The sequence below is a fragment of the Nuphar pumila genome, chromosome 12 (assembly GCF_984573655.1).
Source record: "Nuphar pumila chromosome 12, dmNupPumi1.hap1.1, whole genome shotgun sequence".
Classification (NCBI taxonomy): domain Eukaryota; kingdom Viridiplantae; phylum Streptophyta; class Magnoliopsida; order Nymphaeales; family Nymphaeaceae; genus Nuphar; species Nuphar pumila.
In genome coordinates, this window is record NC_143260.1 from 96,607,483 (window position 1) to 96,616,978 (window position 9,496).

The window sequence follows — 9,496 nt, forward strand, 5'->3', positions numbered from 1 at the left end:
ATTTGTTTTTATAATATATTTAAAGAAAATCCGTATCAGATCATTTTCATTTTTGTATTGATTTGTTGACAATATTGGTTAAATTAAACCCTTAGGTTATGATAGTACAATCTATTTTATATGATGCAAGCTAAGGTATCCATCCGTCCTGATTTGAGTTTGACCGTATTATTTTCTAATATTTTACTGCATGTTTTATGAATCAAACCTAATAAATGTAATCTCGTTAATTTAGTTATTGGAGAACATCTATTAGACAATAATTTCTCATGTTAAATTAGTGGAGAAGCATCCATTGGATGAGAAAATTGTGATGTTAAATTAGGCTTTTAAAAGAATCTAAAAGGCAACGGTCTATCTAATGAAAACATCAAGCTTTTTAATCAAATAAGTTAATACAATATATATTAAACTTATATGAATTCAATCTTATTAAAATAATTAAAATAAAATTTTTAAATGATATTTTTTTAAAATGCATGGTTACTTTTTGGAGCATTATAGGTAATTTTGAAGGAATTGAAAAGTCAAATATTAAAAAAAAATTAATTTTATGAAGCTATCAAAGTCTTTTTTTTACATCAAAACGTTACATTGTATTTTAAAAAATATTATTATTTTAAAGGTGTGTTGATAAAAGTATTGAGGGAGAAAAATTCGACTTACCCAAATTTAATAAAATCCTTTTTGAAAGCCTTTTAGAAGATGAGGACGCTTGTTTCAAGCTCTGGCTGTCTTTTTTCAAGAAAAAAGCTAATGCAAAGGCAGGTTTTCAATCTTTATAGTTTGACACTCACCACCAAGGATTTAGATATGCAAATAAATATCAAAACACATAAATATTTGATGAACTAACTATATGAAATAAAAATAATAAACAAAGGATCTGAAAAGTACTTTTTTCAAACTTTTGGGACTGTTTGGTTTTTTGGGGGCTCCTCCTTGGTTCAACAACACCTCTTATGGTTTCTACAACACTTCCTTATAGATATGGCAGTTTAGGGCTCAAGGCAAGAGCAAGTCTGAGAACTGGCAGAGCTTGGGTAGGATTCTTTCTATAAAGACAACACTCGGGTATATGATTTTTAAATCTTCTTAGACTATATGTGTGTGCTCCTACTTATAAGAATTTTGTATGGAATATGAATTCAGGGTTTTCTGGATTTTAATTCAACCGAAACAGATTTAAGAGTGTTGCTTGGGATCGAAGTTTGGGTATGATAGGATTTGGGATTATTGTATTTGCTTGGGTTCTAGGGAGACAAGGATAGTTTTTTTATGGTTTCTCTCCAAATGATGTACGTGGATGGGGTTCTAGAGGTTTCCTAGAGATTGGATAGGACAATTTCAGATCTTCACATTAAAATTAGGTCATACTTCATATCTATTATGACAAGATAACTTGTTTTGACTATAATTGTTATTCATGTTTCATATTGAGGCACTATTTGGTACGTTGGAAAGCTAATATACTACATGGATGCAGGTCAATAGCGGCGATATATCTCGCCGTTATTGCCCTATTTCTCATCGCTATAGGCCTATAACGATGAGAATTCTCATTGACATCTCGCAAAAAAAATTGGCCTTTGTTGAGTAATAACTGCAACATTTCTAGCTCATCATTAAAGGGTGAACCAACACCAACGATGAATCTCGCTGAAAATACCAATAGCGACATATAAATCTTTAATGATGAGGTTGTTTTAACAACGAGATATGATATAATGTTAAGATCCCTATCTCGCCATTATAGGTTATAAACCTGCAAAAAAAAAAAAACAATGGATGTCGCCTATTTGTTCTATGCCCATTTGCATATTTCCTATCTCGAGGAAAATAAAAATACCACAAGTGCACCTCAAAGAATTTTCCTTCTTCCATTCCTTCCCCGATGTACCAATGAACGAATGCCCTCTTAGCATACATGAGGTCGAACATGTGGTCGATGCGCGAGAAAACTTTCACAGCCCTCTGGACCTTGGCAAGATCCTCTCTTGGAACAACCATTGGCGGTTGGTAATTGATTTCATATTTAAAACCAGTTGGGCACCTACAAATAGAATGAACTAGAGAAAAATCACATTCAGAGAATAGTTGTGAATTATTGCAAAAACCAGCATCCTTACATGAGATATGTGACTAACGACCAGTTAATCAAAAGCACAATGCATAAACATATACATAAGGAAAGAAGCATATATCCAGAATCATACACCAAAATGCCTTGAAAGTATGATTTAGGGGATGATTCAGATGTTGGCCGATCTAGTTGCAACTAGTGGAAAGTACACAAATTACCCTTGAGAACATTGTGAACCCCAAGTTGGGTATCCATTATAGAATATTTTTCTATGTGAATTAAAAATTCTTAACATGAACTTTTGAATATTTTAGAGTGTGGAAGACATTAAATTTAAAGATGAAGAAACAACTGCAACTTTCTCAAGTGATGGAAAGTAGAAAGAAAAAGCAAAAACCAATCCTAAACCAGACCCCATAATATTTTAAATAGTTCTTTAGATGGTCCAAAAATAACATCTTTATGCCTAAAAGATTTAGATGTCAACAAGTTTCTAATGGAGATTTAGGTCACTTTCATCAGTAAGTAGTTCGCATATCCCATTAGAAATTTGTAGACATTTAAACATTTTCAACCAGAAAGATTAGATGTCAATGAATTTATGATGGATATGTTTAACCTATTTATTGATGCGAGATACCTAATCTAAAAATTTAAAAGAATAAAATAGAACTTTCTAACTTTTCGGGTGCACAATCTACCACACATTGGCCCAACCAAATGCTTTGTCACCAAATTCCCCAAATCAAAGAAGGTTTATGGACAACATTTCCATGGTACACCATTGAAGTACTTGATTTTGGTAGTTATTAAATGATGAAGTCCAAAATAATGAAAACAAACATGATATTGAGAGATCACCATTGAAATAGTAAAATTTATGAGCGGTCAATTAACAGAAAAGTAGATGCAAAGAAATGAAAAACTTTACATAAAACAAAGCACTAAGAAATCACCCCCAACGCTTCCAAGCCAATGCGAGAAACCCAAACCATAAAAACACCCTAAAAACATAAAAATGAAAAATCGATACGCAAACCCTAAAATGATGGTTCAAATATCAATCTAGAGAGAAGCACAAAAAGAAGCAAATATCGCAAAAGGGACAAAAACAAAAGGCTAGGGTTTAGCTCTTGATACAAATGCAAGCTCACTCTCTCTCACCTCAAGAGGACTTGAAGAAGTAATGTGAGCAAAGAAACATTAAACCCTCCCTCTTTTGCTCCATTTTATACTTAGATAACATTGAGAGAGATTGCAAAGAGAAATATAAAAAGGGCTCATCGGGCTTTTTTTATAGACATCACTATATAACAACAACATAACTCTCATCGTTATTGAGTAAAACACTATAATGACGAGAGCCTGATCACAACGCTATTAATTTATAATGTTGAGATTCTCTGGCTATTAGATATTATCGTTAAAGATCAATAACCATGAGATTCTCTGGCCATTAGATATTGTCATTAAAGATCAATAACAACAAGATTCTCTGGCTATCAACATTTTTAACAACACTGACGTCACTCTATAACGATGACATAATTGTCGTCATTATAGAGTAAAACCTATAATGGCGTGATCCAAATCTCGTCATTATTGATCTATAACAGCAAGATCTTTTGGCCATTAAATATAACTGTTAAAGTATTTTAATTGTAATATCTAATAGCTAGAGAATCTCGCCATTATACATGTCTTTAATGATGAGATGTGTGCAGGGGCAAGGCATTACAAGAGATATTCAACTCGATGTTATTGATGATGCTAATAACATCAAGATTCATGGTTATAGTAGAGTATTAGTGGCGATATTCATGTATCCCCATTATTGATGATGCTAATAACAACAAGATTCATGGTTGTAGTAGAGTAATAGTGGTGATATTCATGTATCCCCATTATTGATGAAGCTAATAGCAGGGACACAAATCTCATCGTTCTTGCTTTATCAATAGTGGCAAGATTTTTTCTTGCTGAAAAAGAGTTTTTGCTATTAACCAACATCGTTGTAGTGTAACATCCTCAACTTTAATTCATCTTTTAAGTACAAAACCAAATTCAATCATTTTGGTGATAAAAATACAATAAAAATAGGCCTTACATGAAAAAAAAATACTAAATAAGTTACCTTGTTGTAGTCCAAACTTTCTTCTCTGATATCGTATTGACCAGGTTTTCATCTTGTTGAAAAGCTAAATCCTCTAGTTTAATTGATTTTTAAAAAAAAGTTTAGAAAATGCATTTTTTAACTTCAAAAATAATGTTTAAGTTATCAAAATTTTGAAATGACATCACCATATCAAAATTGTTGTGCCTATATGGTGTTTTAGAGAGAAAGTGAGAAAGGACCCCTAAACGGTCAAAGATCTACAAACACTTTAGGACCATCCAATTACATTAGATTGAATGGTCTTGATCTAGCTAGACCTATGGCTGACACTTGACTACCCTACCACCCCTCTCTTTGATCGGCGAGAACGATCAATTGTCTCATCAAGTGGCCATCGGTGGCCAACACTTCGACGACCACGTGCCGGTGGTGTAGGAAGGTGGTGGAAAACATGGGTGGCAGGTAGGTGAATGGAGGTGAACAACCATCGAAATGGCAAGGTTATGGGGGTGTTGAAACAGTGGGCCAATAATTTCTAGTGGACACCAGCCGAAAGAAATGGTGGAAGGGGTGCTGATGAAGCCTTACAAATATGATTTATATGGTTTGTTTATTTGTTAACATGTTTAAGAACGTCAATTGCATGAAAACAAATCTTTTTAGGAAATCAGCGATGCACATGACACTAATTCACTCATAGAAAATCATCTTTTTATGGTCAAGCCAAAATGCATTAATCAAAACATGAATTTGTTTGAATGTGTTTATATAGTCAATTGTGTCAACGTATCAAATTTATCATGCATGCACACAAACGAAAATAGGACAAAGCAAGATTTAGGTAGGGGTGTCAATGAGTCATGCAGAGATGAGTCAGCCTTGGACTCACTGAACCCTTGTTAAACCAAGTATTCAAATGTTTAAACTAGAACTAGGGCATGTTTTAGCCTTGGACTCACTGAACCCTTGTTAAACCAAGTATTCAAATGTTTAAACTAGGACTAGGGCATGTTTTAAGCCATATAATGCACGAGTGAGTCTACATATATGATTCGGGAATTGTTCATTCTCAAATCCTTGGGGTTATGCCATGTACACCTTTTCATTAAAAAAACCATGTAAGAAGGTATCATTCACATCTAATTGGTGAATAAACCACCTATTACTAACAACTATTGATAATATTGTTCTGATTGTAGTCAGTTTAACTACTGGACTAAAAGTTTCAAAATAATCAGGCCTTTTTGTTGACTACACCCTTTCACCACAAGCCTTGCCTTATATCTAGCAATAATATCATTGGCGTGCCATTTGATTTTGTAGATCTACTTGCATCCAACCATGTTTTGGCTTTAGTGGAATAAAAAGAGTCTATGTATCATTGTGAATAAGAGCATCATACCCCTCTTGCATTGTTTTTTTCCATCTAATGTCACCACTGGCTTGAGAAAAACTGTGGTTCACTTTCTTGAATCAGTTCAAGAACAAGAGCCATGCTTAAAGGATATTTGGTAGTTAGATATACTTTGGATTTTCATGTGAGTGATCCTGACAAGTCATTGAACTTCTTTTGGCATAATATTAACAACAAGATTAAGTCTTGAAGACTCATAACTTGATTCAAGATCAACAACTGTGTTTACCAGACTCATCTTGATCTTGATTTCCATCATCACTAGAACCACCATCAACCCACTCAACAGATTGTCGGAAGAGTAATCATCGTAGGCATAATACTAGGTTTGTTAGAGAAATCTGATTCACTATGGTGCCTTAGCCAAATTGGAACTTCTTCATACATAGTAGGAGTATTCATATCAGTATATAGAGAAACATGGTTTAATCAAATAGAATACGATGGGATATATACACCTTATTATTCACAGGATCAAAATACAAATAACCGTTGTATTCAGTATATAGAGAAACATGGTTTAATTATGATGGGATATATACACCTTATTATTCACAGGATCAAAATACAAATAACCGTTGTATTTGCTCTTATAGCCAAGAAGAGCACATGCTTTGGATTTAGGTGCAAGTTTAAAGTTGTTATATAGAACAAGGATAACAAGTGCAGCGAAAGACTGTGATCATAGTCAAGAATTTTTTTCAAAATCTTTTCATAAGAAGATTTATTATTAAGATTAGGACTAGATAGAAGAATTGTCAAATATGTAGTGGTTCAGAAAGCATTCACCCAAAACCTAGTGTTTACATAAGCATATAATAACAGATTCAACCGTCTCAACTACATGCATGTGCTTAAGATCCACAACCCCATTTTGTTGTGGAGTATGAGGACATGAACTGCATCTTTTTATCTCGGATTGATTTACAGAATTTGTGAAATCACTTCTCATAAACTCTCCCCCAACATCACTGTGAAAAGTTTTGATGTGAAAACTAATTGAAAATTTTAATGCAACGTGGGGTGAGATTTCTTAACAAGAAGAAACAACTAAGTGAATGGAGAAAAATCATCTACCAACAAAAAGTAATTTTTGTATCCTCCTCTAAACAAAACAGGTGAAGCACCTCATAGATAAGCATGTAAAATTTTCAAAGGTAGATTAGCTAAATTATTAAAATATTCAAAAGAGGGTTTATAAGACTTTCCAATCACACAACTAGAACATAGCGTAAGATAACTATCAGAAAACAAAGCAAGTATATTATTGAGACTACTAGTCATAACAGCTTGATTTGGGTGTTCAATCCTGCAGTGCCATAATTTTGAGAACAACCCCTTTTTTGTTTGGCCAAATTTGCTTCTCCTCCCCCGTATTGTGGTTCCTTGATCTTTGTGCCACGCATATAATCCACCCTCTCTCTCTCTCTCAATATAGCTCCATGGAAAGATCGTTCTTCAACGCCCTTTTTAATTCATCTGTTGCTCTTTCAGCTAAGCAAAGTAACGATCATACATATTTAACATGGTTCAGCACTAGCATTTTGAACAGCTGTGCAGAAGGAAAGAGAATCCACTGCTCAAATACTAAGAGTCCCATTTTATTTTATCAAGGCTGAAAAAGCTGTCGCTCTCCTCGTAGCCATACAGGGCCAAGATATGATACTTAAGGCATTCAAGTCCAACAATATCGAAGCGATTGCTTTCTGGATAGTAACACAGCAGTCCTTCTTTAGTGTATCTAGTGCAGAAGCGAGCTTCTGAATTTCCAATGGGACACAAGTAATGCATTCCATCAAGTAGAGGGATTGTGAATCTTTTCACCCACTCCTTGCAAGTCAGAGTTCGATCCTTGAGCAACCATATGTCTATAACTCCACCATCGTGAAGAAGAGCAAGGCGTCCTTCAATCACTGCCAGTTTGTCATACATATCACTGAAATATCCAGCGTTGAGTGGCAGATTCGGCACGTCTCCAAACTTTTCATCCTTGCAGTTGAAAGAAACGATCATCTTGTTACAGAAGGGGTGTTTGTAACGACGTATCATCCAATAAATAGTCCCCTGTATGGCAACATTGTTGTTCTCATGCACTGAATAGGGAGACGTGCCAATACGTCTCCACGAGGAATCAATGCCAAGGGTGAACACCGCGCAGTTACTATTTTCCGAACCGACCCCAACAATCTTGTATACCTCGTTGTCAGGATCAAAGGCAAACCCATAGGCATAGTCACCGTCCTTTAATGCATTGGACATTATGTTGGGAACGGTGACGCATTTTCTGGTGATGGGGTTGCAAACTGTCAGGGGCATGGATGATAGACAAACAGACCCTGGGACAGGCTTTCTAAAGCATATCAAACCATTGGATGGTGGAAAGAGCAGGCCAAAAATTATGTTACCATAAGCGAAAGGGAAGTCCAAAACGTAGTGGGTGTGAAGTACCTCTTCATCTTCTTTCACCAAGTTTATGGTAAAGCATTGCCTTTGACTGTCAGATTGAAGATACACAAGACCCCTGGTTCTGAGGGACGGGTTTGCAGTGACTTGAAGGCCATGCTTCACGTCAAATAAACGGGAAGAGAATAGCTGCAGCCAGGCCTTGCAGACGCAGCGAAACCTCGATATGGACTTGGAGGGGAGCCGAGAAAGGATGTCGACCATGGTGTCCCATGGAAGCTCGATCGACGCTTCGAAGGACTCCATTGCTCTCTCTCACCTCCCGTGCTTCCCTCTCTTGTGCACTCCCTAGGCGCCTAAAGATGAGAACCTCTCGTTCTCAAGAAAAGTTAATGATCAGAAACGTCTCTCTCTCTCTCTCTCTCTCTCTCTCTCTCTATAATTTCCTAATTGACTTGTAACTTTGCTGGACACACGGTTACAGATATAGATAATTGACTCCTAAATTTGTTAGATTCTTCTATTGATTAGGAAACTATGTACTTAATTTACGAACAGAATAACTGATTTACTGTTTCCTTTTTTATTGACTTACCCCCTCATATGCTTCTCTCTCGTTTACGCATATATATATTTTTTAAGCACAAAAAAATACCCTTTTTAAAGTTGTAAAAGTTTACACTACAACAATATAGACCAATAGTGACGGCCCAGGAGGGCCAGTCACTATTTTTCGTAAATTGGTGACTGCCCAAGCCGTCGCCAATATTGTGTCAGGGAAGAGGCCAATAAAATAGCAACTTCCCATATCGTTTCCTAAAAGATTTGCCTTCCTGCCTATGCTTATCTTTCCCACGTATCTTTCTTTATCTTTTACTCCTTGTTGAAGACCTTTACATGTGTTGCTTGTGGAGGAGAAGCCAAACACTTCTCTCTCTCCCTCTCCCGAGAAGGCATTTCATTGGATTGCCGGATTTGGTCCACCCGTGGGTTTGGGTCGGGTCCAAAATATAGACCGTAGTGAAACAGGTTGGGTCTTGGGCATTGTAAATGAAGATCCGAACCCGAATAGATTCAACCCAATTATGTACTCAGACCTAAATGGTTCTCCATATTTTAAAGCTGACCTGACCTGATTATGTACCAAACCCGATTATGTACTCGAACATAAATGGTTCTCCACATTTTAAAACTAACCCAACCCAATTATGTACTTGGACCTAAATGGTTCCCCATATTTCAAAACTGAACTAACCCGATTTTGTACCTGAACTGAGTATACACTTGAACCTAGGGGTGTCAATGGATCGGGTTTGGTTCAGACCCAGGTGGAATCAGACCTAGAGCTGATTTGAGATGATGGTACTAGGTCCGGACTCGGGTCACCACTATAAGAGAAACCATGCATAGATCCTATAAGGGTTACAAGAACCAAATCCAGACCATAACTGATAAAATAATATTTTTTATCTTTTTACAT